The following is a 20867-nucleotide window of genomic DNA, read 5'->3' as shown; positions in this document are numbered from 1 at the left end:
GAGCTGTCCACCAATCGTGTCGCGGTCCTGCCAATGACGTCAACAGCATGCGCGCCGCGCTCGCGCGCGCGCGCGCGCGCATCTGCCAAGCTTTCTGCGCGGTTCTCAAGTCGGGACGCCCACTCACTCCAGTGTACGCGGTGTGCTTTAGTTTTTTTTCTCGCCTTCAGGAGCCGGAGCGCGTATATAAAGCGTAGCTCAGCGTGCGGGACTCGGATTCAGCGCGAGTTGCCACCGACGTTCGAAGGAGGGCGCGCACAGCACCTTTTCGCCTCAGCCGCGGAAGCACCAGCAAAGAACAACCACAGACTCGCGGGAAGCACGGTCAGAGGAAGCACTACACCAGCACCGTCGGCGCACACCAACACCACTTGCTTGGCCGTTGAGAGAGGAAAGTCGATCGAAGCTCGATTGCATCCGGGCTTCTTCCTAAACCCCCAACAACTTGTGCGCGTTCGCAACTTCACCCGAAAGTCGTCACCACCCCCACCCGTTGAACTCGAGGCTCCGAAGTGAAGACAAACTTCTCCCCACCTGAAACCCACCGAAGAAAAAGTTCGTGACCGCATAGCGTGCGACGCGCCCGACAAGAGACGGAGAGCAGCACGCGACGGGCCACTTTGGCACCGAGACCTCAGGTAAGTGACTCCAAAACTTTTTTTCTCGGAGAAGATTGCGAGAGTCTTCGTTTTGCACGGTTACCTTGTGAGAATTTTTATAGCAAACAGATCGGAAACGAAAAGTTAGGTAGCCGTAACTTGATGTCTCTTCGGTACGCTTAGTTACTGGGTCCAGCGAATGGTAACCTAGTGAACACAGTGAAAATAAAAATTAGACACTTGTTATTTTGAAGCATAAGGCTTAATATTGCTTTCTTTTATGTCCCTCTAGTTGTAACTTATTTTTAGAAAGCAGCTTTCAGTTCTCGCACGCACGTTACACAAGCAGTCTTTGTAGAGAGAAGATTATAGGTAGGCGCCGTGTTTATATTTTATTTAGCTTTGTTTTCGTGCCTTTGCATTTTCTATTTCGTCGAACACACGGATCATGAGCTAGTGCGGCGATTGCACAACAGGTAAGTTGACTATGAGCAAAGAAGTAGGCATTGTATGATAAACATCGAAGTTTTGATTTCTTATATATGCTTCTCTGTAACATGTTTGTCCTAAGTAATAGCATTCGGTATTCTTTATTTGCACGGAAGGTAAGCGCTGACGAAGATAGCGAAAAAAAAAATGTCTTTCGTTTGTTCGCGGTTTTAATTTTTTTTTTCGTCATGCGATGTACAGAAAGGACGAGAAAGTAATGCGCAAACACTACAGTTCCTTTCGCCAATCGGTACGTTCTGTATTTGTTTCTTTTTCGCTTTTCTCGTAAAACAAATTTCTTGCCAAGTTTCATCACATTTCATGGATAGCAGAAAAATACCGCGGCGTCCTAGTTGAACAGAGCTCGCGCTTAGGAAATAGCGGAATTTTTTTTTAAAAAGGTGCTTAGACATCTTAATATAATCTTGAATTAATAAAAAAAAACGTACAGAAAAAGCTGCAGGTGTTTCCAGCCTTGGGAGAGTCCAACGCGCACTCGCGTTGATTGAATTGAGTACTGCTGTTTTTATTTTATTTTCAAAGGTAAGTCATCGTGCCTTGACTATATTATTCGCTGGAACATGCCAAATTCATCTCAGAGTGTGTTTCTTTGCCAGTAGCATTTTTCAAACCTTTCCAAATCGTTTTAAATATTGACGCATTTTGATTCATTAGGTGTTTTTTATGTCTCTGTTGGCGTGAACACTCCAAAAATATATAGGCTATCGACGTGGCTCTTCAACTTATTAATTACAGGCAACAACGTTCTGGAATCAGAATCGCGGCTTCATGGATACAATCGCGTAAAAACAATGGCACCACTCGCCACTAACCAGGGGCCGGATTCGCAAAACGTCTCTTTCCTAAGTGCGTTTTCCCACTGGTCAGCTGGCTTCACTAATGATATGTCCCGTATCGCGATTGGATGAAATAATCTGTTACGCAGATTTTTTGCGTAAGACGTTTTGTGAATGTGGACCCTGACCGGCTAACGAATGTAATGACGTTTAAATCGTTGTCTTGTAATGATGTTTACAGCGTTGTCTGGAAGAAAAATATGAGACAGCATCTTAATTCTGCCTTCCTCGTTCTTACCGTTCTTTGCTTCTAAGTGCGGAGGCCAGAAACGAAAAGACCCGCGCTTGTCATTGCGTATATAAACCGAATCGTTCTGATAGCTAGGAACATTGATTCCAAACATTTGTGCACTAAATATTTGCATTCGCACAAACCAAGTAAGGCTTAAAGAAATATCGTCCGCGTTCTAAGAACATGCGGAACGTGGGTGTCCGATGGCTACCGAACATCAGTCTCGGCGTCTGTTCGTTTTAAACAGTGTCTTAAAAAAAAAGCGTGCTGTAGTGTTCGCTCCGTGACGGCAAATGCAGTGGAAACATGGTGGCATTTAATAAACGGACGGGATGCTGAAAAGAGCGTCTATATCGAACTACGCAGAAGAAAAACGAAAGAAAGAAAGACGAGTGGGGTCTTCAAGCTCTTCTGCCAGAGAATGCTGGCAACAGCGAATGCTTCGCGGAAATCCCGCACACTCTGCGAGCGACGGAAGCGTAGTATATATTGAGGAAGGCGCGAGATTACGGGAGTATATTTATATAAATGGAGCGTTAGCTTTCTTACATTTGTATTTGCCGCGTGGGAAAGATAGGCGCGCCCCGGTTTCTTTGGAAGAGCGCAGTACGCGTTGTCCGCGAACAAGGGTTAGACCACCCACAGCTCTGTAAAGTGCGCTAGCCTTTGCTATAACTTGGATGAGCTGCTCGAAGTTTCGTGCACCTGCACGGCACAGCTGCACCCAAAAAGGTACGTATAAACCAGAAAGGAAGTCAACATAAGAGGTGGTGTACAATTTACGGAAGTGAAAGTGCACTTCCGTTAGTAGGTAAACCGTGGAATTGAGTGAGGTAAGCTGAATCAATGTTGTTTTAAAATCTCGTGAAAGAATATAGCAGCTGGGCGCCTAGATCACGACTGGCTGACGCATACCTTTTTTATTGCTTCAGTAGACCTTCCCTTTAATAATGTAGTGTTTAAAGGGGTCATGAACCACTTTTCCAAGTAATGATCTAATGACCTTAGCATCGGAGTTTACTGCCTCCCGAATCGATTGCCGCAAAAATTTCTCGAATCTGTCAAGAATCAGCGGAGTTACGGGGGTTTGGCCCACGCTCTCAGCGCTTTCTCTCTTTTCTCGTGCCGACGAGCGCACTGGAAGCTACACAGGGAGGGATGGCACGGGGGTAAGAAGTTACGTCAGCGCGCGTCATGAAACGCGATCGCTCTCCCGCTGTGATTCGCATGCGCGAGTGCGGCTACCGTGTAAAGTTAGCAGACTGAGGAGTGTGGCGCGGGCAAGTGGCGGCACCCCGTCGCAAGAAGCACATCTCATCCGGCTATCGGCCAATAAGCATGCTATGTCTCCGCGACGTCAACGTGCGACGTCGACGAGAGTGAGAACCGGCCTCTATTTGAAAAACAAAGAGGGCGCCTGAGGAAACGGCAACTTCGCGCTCCGCTTGTGGCCTTTAAGGCCGAGACAGACGGTACGATTTTCCATGCGATGCGGCGTCCGACACGGCGGTGGGAAAACCGGAATGGTGACCTTTCATAGCATCGGACAGCCACCATTCCCTCTCCCCCACCGCCGTGTCGGACGCCGCATCGCACGGAAAATCGTACCGTCTGTCTCGGCCTTTACGCGGCGCGCACGACTAATATTTTGCAGAGCAGTTCATAGCCGTGTCAGCTTTCCGCAGGTTGTGTTTTTTCAATCAGCCCAAGGGGTGCTTCATGACCCCTTTAAGGTGTTTGCAGCTTTGCTCCTGTCGCACCAATTGCACCATTATTCACAAGAATGCAATAACGGAAGTAAGGGGTATGAAAAAGCACTTAAAAGTACGTTCGTATGAACTCTCTTTGCTCAAGCACACTTAACGTAAACGCCGAGTCACGTAAATAGGTAAAACACGTTCCGCCTTGACGTTCATTTACAAAACACGAAGTCAGGGGACAGGCGAAAACACCAAGTTTGCAGGAAGGTACATTAAGTCCGGACAAAATAAATGCAGCGAATAAAAATGGAATGAAAAAAAAAACGCAGTTACCTTTCAACAGGTAAATCAAGACAGCATCTCATTCCCACTGTATACGCCTCTTTCGGGCATAGTTGATCAAGTGACGATAAAGGTGCGAAGTGTTATAAAGAACACAAGAGACATTCAAGTAACAAAACGGTTTACTTACTTTCGCATGCGAGTGAATGTAGGCACCGCAGAGAGTAAACCAACTTTCGGTTCCTCGCACAATTCTCTAGAAAACACTGTAAACCATATTACACCCATATAGGTGTTTTTTGGTGTCTATAACTCACACCCTTACACCCCACGGAAAGGGCGTAACAGTCAGGATTACACCCTTCTTATGGGCGTTCTTCACGGACTTACACCCTCTATGCATCAATTTTCAAGGGTGTAATATGAAAACTACACCCTTATGGCAAAAGTGAAATGGGGTGTTTAAGCCAACATACACCCTAACACCCTTCCAAAAATAATTTAATAATGATGATTGTTGGGATTTAACGTCCCAAAACCACGATATGATTATGAGAGACGCCGTAGTGGAGGGCTCCGGAAATTTCGACCACCTGGTGTGCACCTAAATCAAAGTACACGGGCCTCAAACATTCTTGCTTTCATCGAAAATGCGGCCCCCGCGGCCGGGATTCGATCCCACGAACTGCGGGTCAGCATTCGAGCACCATAACTAGGCCACCATGGCAGGTCGCTTTCAAAAATATAAATAAAGCGGTTTCACCCGCCCCCTTTCCTCCTTTTCTTCTGAAGCACTATAAATCAAATCACATAGCTAGTTCTTCCAGGGTAGAACTATAGCTATAATTCACACTCTTAAAAAAATCGCGTGACCCTCGCTCCATTAAGAGAGAAACGGCAACAACAGAAGGCTGATGCAGAGGATTTACATACATTATATTGATAGCGCACGTTAACTGGTATGCGAAACACGTAGCACACACTCACTTAATTCAATACACAATTCATTCATACATATACAACCCATAGTACACACTCACTCAATTCAATACAAAATTCACTCATACGCATACAACCCATAAGATGAACAAGTCACTACAGCCGCATATATATACAGACCCGTTAACACATACCCTAATAGAAAGCGTGGCGCTTATATAGTCAGTGAATTACGAACAACCCTTGTGGGTCAAGCGATGCGTCATTTTTCTTCAACTCTTCACATTTCATGGCTGCATCACAAGGTACGCAGACATTATCATATTGTAGCTATCACTTGGCCAAGCACATTTTTTAGTCTAAAGTTGCATAATATTGAATGTTATAATTACAGATTTGATTAAGTTCATGTGAAAACGACCACCTTCACAAAACTGTATAGGTGTAACATTTCAAGAAACACCCCCACACCCTACCAGTTATTTAGGGTGTTATATTTGAACATATCCCCTTCATGCACCCTTATTTCAAATAAGGGCGTGCAAAGGCCGTTTGCGTTGTATTTACACCCTTTGAATAAAAAATTGTCAGAAATAAGGGTGTACCAAGGGTGTTTCAGTGATTGAAACACCCATATGGGTGTGAAAAGGTTTACAGTGCACTAGGAATGTACAAAAGTGGCTGAAAGCGCGCACATACATACGCAACAGAACGCACGAAATACGAAATCGAACGTTTATGCGTCGTGATCATTGGTATACGCTTAAACGACGCGTACTGTGCTCAACGTTCACTATCAAATCCTAATAGTGCTTTCTCGCTCTTAAGGGCGTCTTGGCTCGTAAAAACGGCTTCTTAACCGTGAATTATGACATAAGTGACGTACCTGAAATGGCAAAGGCGCGCGTTGAAAGAAAAAGTTGTGAGTGCATGCCAGTTACATGTACGTTTATCGAATTGGAGCGGGAGTTACGACATGCACTGAATGCCGGGTGCTCCGTCTTATATGTAGAATTTTTAAGCAATGCTTAACTCATGTTGTGTTCAGTGTTAAGGTCCGTTCAGGTCCGTTTGCTATTGTTACAGAATATAATGCAGTTTTAAAAACCAAATTTATTTTACATGATCCTTGCACATACGTAGATGTAGTGATCCAAACTTGTATGTCTGCACGGTTGTGTGGTTGCATGATGAAGCCGTGAGTTAACTCAGGATCTATTTTACCGCAGAATGACTGCTTGATTACTTGACTTTCGAATATTTGATTGGCTAAGTGATTGATATCACTGGAGTGAGAGTGAGAAATTCATTTTGTGGTAACTGAAGAGGTAATCTCAGTCATGACACGCGTATTGTCAGATGAAGAGCGAAGTCTGCTTTGTTCCATTCACAGCAAACTGAAGTTAAGAACGTGCCAGGAAGCCGTATCGGGTTCAATAGTTACAAGTGAATTAACGACACCACCAACAGGGTGATAATTATGGCATATTCTTCGTGTTTGACTTTCGTTTTGGATGGTCTGCGAAAGAAAAACTTATCTCTCTTTTCTTTTGTTAACGTAATATCTTGCGGTGCAACCTTGTTGCCGATGGGTTTCTCCTACAGCCCAGCTAAAGCGCAGTCTGGGCTCCACGTCTAGGCTGCCAAAGAACAATACAAAGCAAAATATTACGATCAGTAGCAACCAAACAATATTTATTACGTTTACATGCAATAAAAAAGAGAGAGAAACAATCTTTAAGCCCGAATAAAAATGAAACGGTTCCATTAGCATTCGGCATTTCAAAGTGCTCGACTTTCCAAATAGTGACCTATGCTCCACGCTTCGCGCGTCTTCGGTGATTGCATGGGAGCGGAAGCACTTACCGTAGTGTTAACGATGACCTACCAAATGACACTCGAGGAGCTATCCCTCCACAAGCAGCTATAAAACGACAACGCATACCTTGCACCGAACAACATCGTTACGCGATCAACGAAAGCGCGAACGGGACGCATACCTTGCACCGAACAACATTGTTATGCGATCTACGAACGCGCGGACGGGAGCGTGCCGCTGTTCGACAGGCGCCCCCAATTAAGGTAGGAAGCGCCGGATAGTATCAGGCTCAAGCCACCGACGGTGTGTACTCAAACGTAACAAGTTTTTCTATGCAAACATCGATGAGGCTACGTGGGTGATGCAGAGGTATGCCTTCAGGAGCGGCTTCCTAATGACGTAGCGATGGTGCCGGTGGTCGGATAAGAAAGTATACTGCAGTCTGTCAGTGTACGAGCGTTACTTATGACAGTAAAAGATCAGCGCAAAAATCCACGCATCTCCACGAAGTGAATCATGACGAGAGGGCAAAGCCTTGGGTATCGTATGGGTGAGTAACCGTACGTTACCCGAACGTTGCCCCACATAATGTAAATTGAGTGACATAAAGAGTTGACGACAAAGCTAAGTCCTAAAGCCCATAGAGTCTACGTTGAAGTCGCCGACTAGTATAACGGGTTTGTGCTTTTTAGGCGTTTTATATTGTTCTGTCACTATTACGATTGATGTTCGTCTATTTTAAACCTTTTTTTCATTCACATGCACACATTTATGTTTCGACTATAGCAACGGTTTTCTATATACCGTGACAGCCGACAGTGAAAGTCGACGGCAAAGCTCGGTCCTAAGGCCCATAATGTGTACGTTGAAGTCGCCGACTAGTATAAAGGTTTTGCGCTTGCAGGTGTTTTATATTGTTCTGTCACAACTATGATTGATATTAGCCTATTGTTAAACCTATTGTTAAAACCACGCATTTCCACGAAGTGAATCATGACGAGTGGACGAGTAGGTGTGTAAGCACGGACACGGAGGCCACACGCATGGACATGTTCGCCCCTGAAACAACGGACGAACATAGCGCAAAACAACGGACGCTGTTTTTTAGATGCGAAGCATCTTTTAGCGGAGCTCAAACCGGTGTTGGTGTGCGGCGTGACCACCCTTACTGCGCATGCTCAAACCCTCCTCCCCTCCCCGTCTCCACTACCCTCTCCCCCTTTCCCCTCTCTCTCTCCACTCCCCCTCTGAAACGCGGGATCGACATGCCGAAACGCTGCTTCACATCGCCCCTCTCATGTGCAACGCCGCGATGAGCGCCAGCGCATGCGCGTCCCCTCCCCCTTTCCCTCCTCTCCTACGCCCCCTCCCCTCGCGTGCCTGACGACCGCGTTCCCCACTCGCCCTGTGAGAATTACGGCAAGGCTAGAGGGAAGACACGACGTGCGTAGCGTTCGATCTCTCCGTGTTCCACGACGCGAGGTCGGTAGCATGCCCAACGAAAGCCAACGGAACGCGATCGTGCAAGTGCTCCGGCTTCGCATTGCCTTATGGTCCCATTTAGCGGGAGATGGTGTAATTTTTTCACGATCACGAACAACCAACTAGCCATAATTACGGGCCTTGTGAATTTACTTATGGTGCCTGCGCACAAATGGTACGCACAGAGAACGACGAAAAGCTGTACTCTCTCCCACTCCCACATGATTCGGAAGCCTATATGCAAGCAACATATATATATATATATATATATATATATATATATATATATATATATATATATATATATATATATACAGGGCGTTTCAGCTAAAAAGCACCAAGTATTAAGAAATTAAGCATAGGTCCTACGCTTCTACAATTAGTGCAGTATTGTTCTGAGCCATATAGAGCACGTCAGAATATTTTTTCAATCCGCCAAGCTCGGCAAATAACAAAGATTGCTCAATGAACTTTTTAAATTGTAACTCTAGAGAAAAGTTTTCAGTACAAAAGTTGTAGCGCTTGTTCAGGAACATCGATTTTTTTCAATCTATGTTAAGATAACTTCCATGCTTAATTTTTTTCCCGGCCTTTCTTTAAAGCGCGCCAATTTAAAAAAAATACCACGTGACTGCCCCCAAACGCGCGGCGCTTTTAATGCCCTCAAATGTAAGTTAAATGAATTATCAAAGGCTGCTTCGCAAACGCAGATCGATGGAACAAGTTATCTGTGACTGCGATGGACGTAAAGCGACAAAATGAGCATACCGTTTCAACAACAACAACAAAAAATTCTTCAACGAAAAAGCGGCAGCCACGGAGCAAATGCAAGGAAGCAAATGCCACATTAGACCGTAGGGAGCATTTAATGCAGAGTAGACATTTTCTTTTTTTTTTTTTCGGACCAATGAAGAAACGCATTGGAAGGGGCGAGGGTTACAGCGTGATGAAGGACCGAGATAAAAGATTCACTCACACGTGACGGCCGCTCTTTCGTAGACTTTTTCTTTAGACGGTACGCCCCATAGAGTTTCCTACAGTACTTACTAGAGGTAACTCTGGCGCTAGTGTCTATGGGAGCTGCAACGCATGACGCTTCAGCTAGCATGAGAATGATGGGTAGTACACAAATTTGTCTAAACTTCGTACTTTCGGCTCCGTTTGGCTCCGCGTCGCCTGCATCCGCTTTGTCGCAAAACGAAGTTCAGCAAAAGTCAGAAGGTTCACTTCGCCACTTTAACTTCTTTAGGCTCAGCGATTCAAATCTGGTCACGAAGTTCACAACGATCCATTCTTTTATCTGAAAGAAAACCAAAACATAGCAATAAACAAAGCCACAAGTACGTTTGAAGCCGCAAGCACGAAGACTAGGCAAGTTAGTGTACTACCCATCATTCCCATGGTAGCTGAACGATCGCAGCGCCAGAGTCCCCTCTAGTTAATTTTAGGAAACTCTGTGGTACACCCCCATAATCACTTAGCGTCCATCGCAGTCACCGGTAGCCTGCTCAATCGACCTTCGTGCGCGGAGCAGCCATTGATAATTCGTTCAACTTGCATTTGAGGGAACTAAAAGCGCCGCGCGTTAGGCGGCAGTCACTTGGTATTTTTTTTAAAATTCGCGCGCTTTAAAGAAAGGCTGGAAAAAAATTAAGCAGGGGAGTTGCTTTAGCAAAGATTACAAGTTTTGATGTTTCTGGACAAGCGCTACAACTTTTGTATTGAAAATATTTCTCTAGAGTTACTATTTAAAAAGTTTATTAAGCAATCTTTGTTAATTACCGAGCTTGGCGGATTGGAAAAAATATTCGGACGTGCTCTATATGGCTCAGAACAATACTGCGCTAATTGGAGACGCGTAGCACCTATGTTTAATATTTTTAACACTTGGTGCTTTTTAGCTGAAACACCCTGTATGTAATACAAATGGTAGCGCTTCGTATCGGCACCACATTCTCAAACTCTCTATTGTCACTTATCTGGCATGCCACTGAGTATCATAGTGTGCTTCGACCCAAAGGGATGATAGAAACCAGCGTCTGCAGTCTGCACATTGAGATACGAGAACCAGCCGGTATAAGGGCCAATGGCCTTTCTTTCCTTTTATTTTGTTTCTTCGCTATGCTGTGCCTAAGGAATCCGAAGAGCGTTTCTTTTCAATCCCTATGTACAGTTCAATGGTCGATAATACAGAAGCCCCGCCACGGTGGTCTAGTGTTTATTGAGCTCGACTGCTAACCCGAAGGTCGCGGGATCGAATCCCGGTCTCGGCGTCTGCATTTTCGATGGAGGAGAAAATGTTTGAGGCCCGTGTACTGACCCCCGTATTCAGAAACGCTCCTTGACTTGAATTTGACTTGCCACCGCTTCAAGGCACCGCGTTTGAAACGCGTTTGTGCTGCCTAGGCACCGCCTAAAGGCAAGGTGGCATTGCTAAAGGCAGCTCGTTCGAAACGCGTTGAAGGCGGTGGCAAGTCAAGTAGCGTTTCTGAATACGGGGGTTAGATTTAGGTGCACGTTAAAGAACCCCAGGAGGTCTAAACTTCCGGAGCCCTCCACTACGGCGTCCCTCATAGTCATATCGTGGTTTTGGAACGTTAGACCACATATATTATTATTAACACGAAAGCTTTATGCCGGGGTGCCCCAAGACTTTCATGACGTATTTCCGTGACGGAAATACGTCAGCTAAATGAACGCCATCAGATGGCAAAGAGGAAAGAACTATGAGAAGTTCCGTTGACAGGAGTCGAACCCACGACCTCTCAGTCCGCGAGGATGGCTGGTGGGTGGTTAGCCCACTGAGCTATACCGCCAAACACATAACGGATGCTACATGAACGCACCTTTTATCTTTCACACTTTCCTCCAACAGTGCTCTTGGATGGATGGATGGATAGATGGATGGATGCTATGCCTTTATAACGGGGCGGTGACGTGTGTGCCACCAGTTTCGAAAAAAAAAAGCTTCGTTGCCTCCGCAGGTAGCCCTGGCAAGGCGCCATTGCTGCGACCGTCCCATTCGGCGCGTTTCCAGTAGAAGTGTAATTTCGTCAATGCTTTAATTTTTCCTACACCGTGACTTTAACACACTGCGAGGTGGCGGCTGTAGCCCAAGCCTCGCTCATAGCATCCATCCATATCGAAAAATAGCTCTCCGACGCTCTCCTGACTCGCACCGCGTTCCCCGCTCGCCCTGTGAGAATAAAGGGCCAGGCTAGAGGGAAGACATGACGCTCGTCGCGTTTCCCTTCGCATTTCACGACGCTTTGAAGGAGTGCATATCGAGTATGATTGTTTACTATGTGCTTGTTGATGCCATCTTTGCGCGTGATTCACCATATGCGGTGTCCAGGTATATCTTGACAATTTCAGCTACCGCAATTGAATCATGATCACGGGCGTTCGTCGTCGGCACGGAGATGTGCGAGCGTCAACGTGGGTGCGTCCACATCGAGCGGTGCTCTATCTGCCAAACAAAATTTTTTATGTAGCGGCCGTGGTAAAGCTCTCATATAGCAATGCACTATAGGCACCGTCCACTGACCAGAGGGAGCCGCGTTGCTCCGCTGGCCCGTCTCAAGTTCGCGGACACTGGCCGTTAGGGGCACGCAGAAAACGGACGCGCGAACGCGTCCCCCGTGTAGCCCGGCCACCATCCGCCCACTCACGCAGGGAGGGAGACGCGCGCATCGCGTTCCATTTTGACCGGCCCCGTCTCAAAGCTGCTTTTTTTATCCGCTAGGCTGTGCGTTCTGGCGCTGCAGTCACACGGGAAAACTCACGTCGTGTTATACCGATTCCTATTACGGAGGGATCAGCCATCTGTTTATTATTATTATTATTATTATTATTATTATTATTATATTATTATTATTATTATTATTATTATTATTATTATTATTATTATTATACGGAAGTGCCTCGGCATAGGAGCTGAAGTGCGAAGTTCGAGGGCAATCAAGAAATTGTTCGCGTTCACACAAAGCAGTTTTATGTCATCCACTGCTTAAACAAAAGTTTTAAAGTAATATACCTGTTTTTTTCGACATGAGCGTTCCCACGCACCGCAGATCGCGTCATATCCAAACATTGAAGTTTCATGTTGTCATCCGTTTGTTTGAGTACCTTCGATTTTTTCTATACGTTCTGAGGTTTGTTCTTCATCTCCTCGAAATCCCGCAGAAGCTGGAACGAACGTTTTTGCCACAAAGGAAGCATTTTGTGCGAATTGCGCGCGAAGTATTCGATGAATGACTGGAGCAGACGCGCTTTTCCGAAACCCAGGAAGCTGATAACTGCACGCTATTCTTCATCGTTCAAATAACATGGCGATGGGTCTTTTTTTTTTTTTCTGGGTGTAACTGAGGCTACGCGTCATGCGCCAAGTTGCGCAGCCCTTGCAGATTACAGGCCGTAACGTATAGTATACTAAACGAACGTATAGAACATAGCATGCGGGGAGGAGGAAAGTAACCTCGCACAGCGTGCCACACCGCCATTCTCCTCGCTCCGGTGTGTGCGGATGGCCTGGTACTCCGATGGCAGCTTCGCGCGGTAGTGACAACTTTGCGTATTGTAGAACCCTATTATAGGGTTATGCAGTATAGAGTAGAGGTGTGCACGGGCTCCGGGTAGCCCGAAAGCCCGAGCCCGACCCGGCCCGCGGGCCGGGCTCGGGCGGGCTGACGTATTTTCACCTCGGGCCCGGGCCGGGCTCGGGCTACTTGGAGTTTTATCGGGCCGGGCTCGGGCCCGGCGCAAAGCCCGACACAAGCCCGCAATATAGAGAATGAGCGGAAAATGTTTTCCAGCACGCATACAGCGCCTTTTCCGCGACCGCCCTTTACCGCTTTTCCTTTCGATTCGCTACTTTAAACAAAAGAGGAACTCTCCGATTATCTCTCAATGGAATCGTCCGCCTGTCCATCTGAAGTTTTAGTCTTCTGGAAAAACAAGCAGCAGAGATATCCCAAGCTTGCCAGGCTGGCAAAAAATATATTAGCAATTTCGGCGACGAGTGCAAGCAGCGAACGCAACTTCAGTTCGGCGGGCTACATAATGCAAAAGCGCCGCACTTCGTTGAAGCCGGAATCGTTGGACTGCTTGCTGTTTTTGCACGACAGTTTGTAATCTGTGTAATAGAGACTGCTCGTCGTGTGCCCTTTGATCATATTCGATATGCTCAATAAAATGCCAAATTACCGGAAAACGATGTTTTGTTTTCGCAGCGAACCTTCAGAAAGCCGGGCCGGGCCGGGCCCGGCATTGTGTTTTCGTACGTCGGGCCGGGCGGGCTCGCAGCCCTTTGCCGCCGGGCTCGGGCGGGCCTTCGACAAAGTCAGCGGGCCCGGGCCGGGCTCGGGCTCGGGCTCGGAAATACGGCCCGTGCACAGCTCTAGTATAGAGGATTCCGGAATAATTTTAACCACCTAATGTTCTTTAGCATGCACCTAACTCTAAATACACGGGTGTTTTTGTATGTATAGTACCCACCTAAATATCGCCGTCGTGGCTGGTAATCGAACCCGCGTCCTCGCGAGCTTCGCAGCTCAACGCTATAGCCCTATATGCTACCACCGCGTGTGGACAAGAGTCGCTACAAAAGGGCATTATTCAAGTGCGGCGATAAGTAAGTGGCAGTATGTGTAAGCAAAAAAAAAATATATTATACATCGAAAACCCTCGAGTACTGGCTGTGCGCAAGACGCCGACGTATGAGCGTAACAAAGACCAAAAGGAAGATAAAAAGAAACACAAAAGAAAACGTGCAGTATTAAGGCCACGATCTGACACACATTCCGTGATAAGACGCAATTTTTTATTCGAAACAGTAATCTGCGCCTGGTTGATGTAACATCACAACACATGTTGACGTTTGCCGGGCGTCATTTTCGCTTTTTATGTAGCAACATGTTTCATCGCGCATACTGCGTGGGTTATATACGAATTTCTGTCCCCTTTCGACTTGTTCATTATATTCTTCTATCAATTTTATTTCTTTTCGGAACATGGCTCATATTGCGTACACAGCGATGTGATAAGGATATTTCCTTATTTTCATTCTGCGTCGATTAAAAAAAAATTTATTGAACTTGTAACGTGCAGCACCGACTTCAATAGAAAGAAAGATAGGGACGGGACAGAGCGCAGCCCGTTCTGTCCTGCGCTATGTATTGTCACTTTATCTCTTGTATTTTGTAGTTTGCGCTGCACATTACTATAGTTTGCTGTGAACCAACTCTTCCGCAATGAAGTTATCTCTCTTTAAGGCAAAAACCGTTCACGTCTTCTCAGTCGTAAAGTCCCGCGTTGACAAACACGAACGGTACCAATATTACGCCACATGACGTCATCCATCAAGCCTTATTGGGATGTCATCAGTGACGCCATCATGTGCCGTCATCATGACGTCATGAATGACGCCATCACGTGACCGTCGCTTCGTCAAAGGCAGGCCAGCACTGGAGGTCGTTAAACACCAGGCGAGGTGCAGAAAGCTGCAGGAGGAAGGAACCATGCAATTGACTGAGAAAATCGAAGTAATTTAATGGGTGCCTCGTGCGAGTACAGGCCTTAGGCTCCACAGCGTTGCCTAAAGGGGCTGGCACTTCTTGGTTCAACATCTAAAGGGCGCCTAAACCAATCCGAGTTCAAAGACGATAGAGAGAGCTCTTTCTCCCCTTCACTACCCTCCCTACAGGCGCGTTCTCCTCCTCGCCACTTATTTCTGCATAGAACACGTGGACAATGCCAGCACTAAGCGTAGAGCCTATCGGAATTTCGCTAGTTTCGGCTATACACTGTTATCTCCGCTTGCGCAGTCGAAAACTCACAAAACGAAGTGAAGAAAAAATCCGTAAACAGGGGGTGCGTGCTCGAGCCGACGTTTCGACAGGTGGACTTGTCTTCTTCAAGGCTAGAACTAGTTCTAGCCTTGAACTAGTTCAAGTTCTAGCCTTGAAGAAGACAAGTCCACTTGTCGAAACGTCGGCTCGAGCACCCACCCCCTGTTTACGGAATTTTTCATCGCAAGGTTCCATCTTCCACTTCCTGCCGTATTTTGGAAAACGAAGTGAAAACAGTTGATCGCGCATGCTAGTCATGCGGGGCAAGGCAGAACGGGCGCGCAACTGCACGGCAAAGCAGGGTAGGAGACAATTCACCATTGATATCTCTCGTATGTGGACCAATAGAGAGCTAATATCCTCATGACGTCGCGTGAACAGACTGCTGCCGTCACGAACTGAGCCGAAAAGACGGGAAACGCCAGGAGAGTATAACGCGCCTGTTCTTTGTATTTTCAGAGGTTGTTTAGGGGCCCTTTATTTTCCAGATTTTCGACTTCTTTGCCCGAATTTCTCGAGCTGTTCCTCGTTTCAGCTGTGATTACGTGTGGCGGAGCACGCCTTGGAAACGAATATTTAAAGAAAATCAAGAACACCTGAACCTTCTAGCATGATCCGCAGATGGAGAGGTCGGCCCTACACCTTCGAAGAATATCGCGACTGGAGACAAAAACAAATGTAATCAAGGCTATTTGCAGGAGAGCAGCTCTTTGGCTGGCTTGGTGATACACATTACACTTCACAACAACACATGAGACAATGACGGTCGCGGGTTCGAATCCCGGCCGCGGCGGCTGCATTTTCGATGGAGGCGAAAATGCTTGAGGCCCGTGTACTTAAGTTTAGGTGCACGTTAAAGAACCCCAGGTGGTCGAATTTTCCGGCGCCCTCCACTACGACGTCTCTCATAATCATATCGTGGTTTTGGGACGTTAAACCCCAGATATTATTATTGTTATGAGACAATGACGAAACCAGACGAGGAAACCAGCAATGTCTCTGTGATTTTGTTCGTACTAGTCTTTTTTTTTTTGCTTTTATCGCTGCTGTGAAGCTACAGGACATCTGCAAGTACAAAGGCAAAATAGTTGACGGACAGCTTCCCATTATTAGGCGACCAGTCGTTATCCATGACTATAGTTACAGTATGTGAGGAAATGCGGAATTTGCCTTTTAAGTGGTGGTTATTCGTCACTCAAAGCGAGGCTCTCTTTGTATTGTATCCCCGAGCCTTAGTTTGTTTGGACAGAGTTCTGTGTGACTGAGAGAGAGAGAGAGAGCGATACGAATGAGGGAAATGCAGGAAGGTCAACCGCAATTGAAACATCCAGTCTGCTACCCTTACCCTAAGGCGATGGAGAAGGGGAAAGAAAGAGGGAAAGAAGAGTGGGTGCGCAAACTGGACAAATCCTGCGTAGGCACTGTAGTCCACGATGGCGAATTGGTTGAGTGAACCTGTTAACAACACACCCAGTACGTGTTAGTCGTCGCGAGGTTTTTCATGCGCTTTCTAGTGCAGACCTTTCCTATAGAGGCATTAAAACGTCACAGCTTTCATACGCTTCATAGTATCGACCAGTCGAGCTAACCAATAATTATCCTCGCCAGGATATCAACCATATCCAACCAATGCTATACCGAGAATCTATCGTTCAATTTTGACTAGCATTTTCCATTTCTTTCTTTCTTTCTTTCTTTCTTTCTTTCTTTCTTTCTTTCTTTCTTTCTTTCTTTCTTTCTTTCTTTCTTTCTTTCTTTCTTTCTTTCTTTCTTTCTTTCTTTCTTTCTTTCTTTCTTTCTTTCTTTCTTTACTGACGTATCCATCAGCCCGGCCGCGGCCGCCGCATTTTCGATGGAGGCGAAAACGCTTGAGGCCCGTGTGCTCGTTAAAGAATACCACATGGTCAAAATTTCTGGATCCCTCCACTACGGCGTCTGTCATTGCCATGTAGATGTGCAGTTGTTTTACCGCTTACGTTATCAACACATGGTAATTTTACCGCGAATCATTGCGTAACTAAGCGTTATATCAGTTTGCTCGGAACGCTGAATCAATGAAACTTTACAAGTGTGTTGCTTTCTTGCATTGCGCCAAGTAAAAGACTTCGTTTTGAATTTTTCTTATTTATGTTACTCTCTTCACTTTTTTTGCAGTTCACGTTTTCAATGACATATTGATCATGTCACTTCTCATATTGACGTCACGTACGCTGCAACGTTATGAGATAAGCTTAGGACATTCTTTAATTTCTCTCGTTTTCTGAAACCTATCTCGGGATTGCGTAAGCATAAGTTTCCAGCTTTAATGGGTTTAAAATATTTCGTCGAGGCGTCCACTTCTTAGGTCGTTTGCTCCTCTCGAACGCTTATCCTGTTAGAGCAAACTGCCTCATGAATCGAGCATTCGCCTTGAGTCGAAATTCAAGATACGCGATTGCCGTTTAGCAATTGCAAATAAAAGTCATTCCGTGCTCAAGGTTCTGGTTAGCGTACAAAATTAGGCGTTTTCAGACTAGTTCAAGTAGGTCAGGCCTACCTAATTAGCGCCATGTAGTAAAACTTCATAACAAGTGTGCCGATGGCCACACTTTCGAAATTTAGAAAGAAAGCAAAAACAAAAAAAGGGCCGACGTTCAGGTAAAGTCGGAAGCTGAAGAGATGAAAAATTTGTGAGCACGTGGTGTCCTTGAAGTGAACTTTTCGACAAGCGGACTTGTCTTCTTCAAGCCTGCAGCTGCCCACCTTAGCGCGTGTGTGTATATGCTTCGTACGCTCTCCTTTAACTTTTTCCTCCTCTATTGTTTCGCAGAAATTCCGGTGTCGGCGTCGGCGTCGGCATCGTCCGTGAGCGAAAAACTGAGAACGATGCAAATAAAAATCTTCGGTTCAAGTTAGAATCGACCTCGGGCCCTCTGCGTGGCAAGCAGGTGCTTTACCACAGAGCTACGCCATTGCTTGAAAGTGCTTCGAAACAAACAAACACTATATGAATGTTATGTAGTGGAAGGAGTCTCCTTAACGCATGTAATGTTACGTGGCAGAAGCGTAGAATCGCGCCAGGTATCAAAACATGTGAATTGCGCAACGAGCGGGGGCTTTAAAGGCCCACCCATCACAAAGCGCTCAGACATACTTAATCATCAGCAGCAAAAGCATCAACAAGTTAGCAGCTGCGTAGGCTCGCGTGTTGCCTTACGGACGCGTAGTGGGCTCTTCGCTGATTCGCAACAGGAAGAATTATGGTGTAGTGGGCACTTCGCAACTGTATAGCAGTGGGCATTCTAGGATAGTTTGAAACGGACAATGTTATAAGCGCACAGAGGTTCGTTTCCTTTCGGCACGGTTGAGGCATCCACCGAGAACCGAAATCAGGCTATCAATCGTGAAGGCGATGCGCACGGGGCTCGATTACGCTATCGCGTCCTTCTCTTGAAGGCGAAGCTCAAGTGTCCTCCAAGTTTTAAAGACGATAGTCTTTCTTGGGATACTTAAACGGAGAAATTTTGGTCTGTCTTTTTGTCTTTCTGTTTGTCGGCACGTCCCTCGATTCAGCCACCCGGCCAAAGTTGAACCACTTGCCCAAGGGCCAGCCATCTTGAACGGCTGACTAGGTTCATACTTGTGTACGTTGTTGATCAAAAAGCAAACATTACGCATATCTGAGGCGCCACATGACTAGGCAAGTATTAGGTGGTGTGCTCCTTAAATAGAAAATGCACACATACGTAATTCTAAAGACCCTAGTTTCTTAAGCTGCGCTGAAAATGAGACTGCGCGTTAAACATAACTTCCTCCGTGCCTTCTGCACGAGCTCGTTGTTGTGTTTCGGTTTCGGTTCTGTATTGCACTGTACGAATGCCATGGGTCGCCGCTCTGGCGTTCCTTTTTACCCAGGCGGCGTGTAAGTAAAAGACTGTGTGGAGAGTACTCGTTGAGTGCGGACGTTTCTCATGCTTCAGCGCTTCGCGCCAAACCGCGTGTTCGGGCTGGCTGGCGTCTCCGCCGGTCGTGTTCGTCACCGCCGGTCTTCGCCTGCTGCTGCGCCGGGACTACCAGCCCGCAACACAGCACTGATGTTTCCCAACGTATTTCCAGATGGCGTCCATATCTCACGCAGCGCCTCTTCTATCGTCTTTAGACGACATTTGCAGCGAAGCACGCAGACACGCGGCCAATTTTTTTTAATCTGAAAAAGAAAGCAAGTGTGACTTCTTGAGTTACGGGCTTCTCACAATTCATTGTGATCACACTGCGATTAGTAAACCGACTTCATTTGCATACTGGGGAGGTTGTCACGACACTAACATGCGTAAGATTAATCTAAGGACACCTCGGTGATCCTTCGCGACGTGCATGTCGTGCAAATTTTTTCATTCGCGCCAAGCATAATGCCTAAAGGGCAAGTCGACATCTCGATAAAATGGGGAAAAAATCGCCATATCAATACAGTCATAAAACCCCGACAGAGCCATGCATGAGGCCTCACAGAATCTCAACTCAAATTTCAGAGTCTTGATACGGCAGAGCCGCGCTCCAAAGCGCATTCGGTTTTCTACAGATTTGCCGTGTTTTCCCAGCAAGGAAGTGTTTTCTGGTCCCGCCGTTCAATATTTCTGAATGCACCGTCCTTACCGATTCCGACCGTCGCGCACTTCTTTCCACTCGTCTCGCCAGAAGTGGTGTGCGTGCGTGACCTTAAGTCTAACGCTTTCCGAAGTTCACATTTTTGCTCTAACAAATATATTTTAAACAGCCAATTACACCCCTGCCAACTCTCCCGATTTGCACGGGAGACTCCCATATCATGATCAATCCTCCCGATTATATGAGAACGGACAGAAAAATCCCCCCAAAAAAACAGCGCTAGTGCCACCGTGAAAGGAATATAATAAAACTCACAGGGTCCCTTATGCATTCGCTGAAGACGACTCGAAGGTGAAAGCCATCTTCTTTTTTCTTCTCAGTCGATGTGTTGACCATGCCCCGCCACCCTTCGAAAGCTTTGTGCACCTAACGTGGTTATGCACTGCCTCCAAGATCGGGGGCACCTCATCAGGTTTTGCATTGCTTCCGTGATCGGACCACCTTTCATCAAGCTACGATGTCACGTGGTGACGATACGTCATGTGACGTCACAGGGACTTCATCATGAAGTCATAATGACGTCACAAATTTTGGCGATCTGTGAGGCCGTCGTGAAGTCACACGGTGACGTCATCACGTGATGATGATCTTTTGCATCACTCGTTCCTGACGCCGCGGGATGCCGACGGTCAAATTTCGCATTTGATGAGGCTTGTAAGGCTTTCGCCTCAATAGCTAAGGACACCTGTTCTAAAATTTTCTGGTTGCGCGTGGGACTCTTGGGTTGCTTTTGCTGCAGCACACTGGTGTCATGCGAAAAAAAAAAGCGCATTAAGATTGGTAAGGGGCTCCTAGCTGACGCGAGACACAGTATATTTTGTTCCTTAATTATGCACGCGTGCAGTGCCGTGTAATTATAGGTAACAGTATGATCCCTGACGTCTAACGACAAACTTTACTGGTAATAATTCGTTTATGACCTCGCTGCGGCCCTACGAATCTCCCAAGTATCGAGTGCACCAGGTTGGCAGTTATG

At 46.4% G+C, this 20867-nt stretch overlaps 1 protein-coding gene across 1 annotated transcript in view; it reads left to right on the top strand.

Annotated features, from left to right (window-relative positions):
* The first annotated feature begins 186 nt into the window (after window positions 1–186).
* LOC119382691 (uncharacterized) overlaps window positions 187–20867 on the top strand; it is a 78831-nt gene continuing 58150 nt past the window's right edge. The window contains exon 1 of the mRNA XM_037650502.2: window positions 187–638. The gene's annotated coding sequence lies outside the window, so the exon portion shown is untranslated. The remainder of the gene's footprint in view (window positions 639–20867) is intronic.

Source organism: Rhipicephalus sanguineus, chromosome 2, assembly GCF_013339695.2.
Source record: "Rhipicephalus sanguineus isolate Rsan-2018 chromosome 2, BIME_Rsan_1.4, whole genome shotgun sequence".
Classification (NCBI taxonomy): Eukaryota; Metazoa; Arthropoda; class Arachnida; order Ixodida; family Ixodidae; genus Rhipicephalus; species Rhipicephalus sanguineus.
Note: the sequence above shows the minus strand (reverse complement) of the source record. Positions and strands in the feature narration are given on the sequence as shown.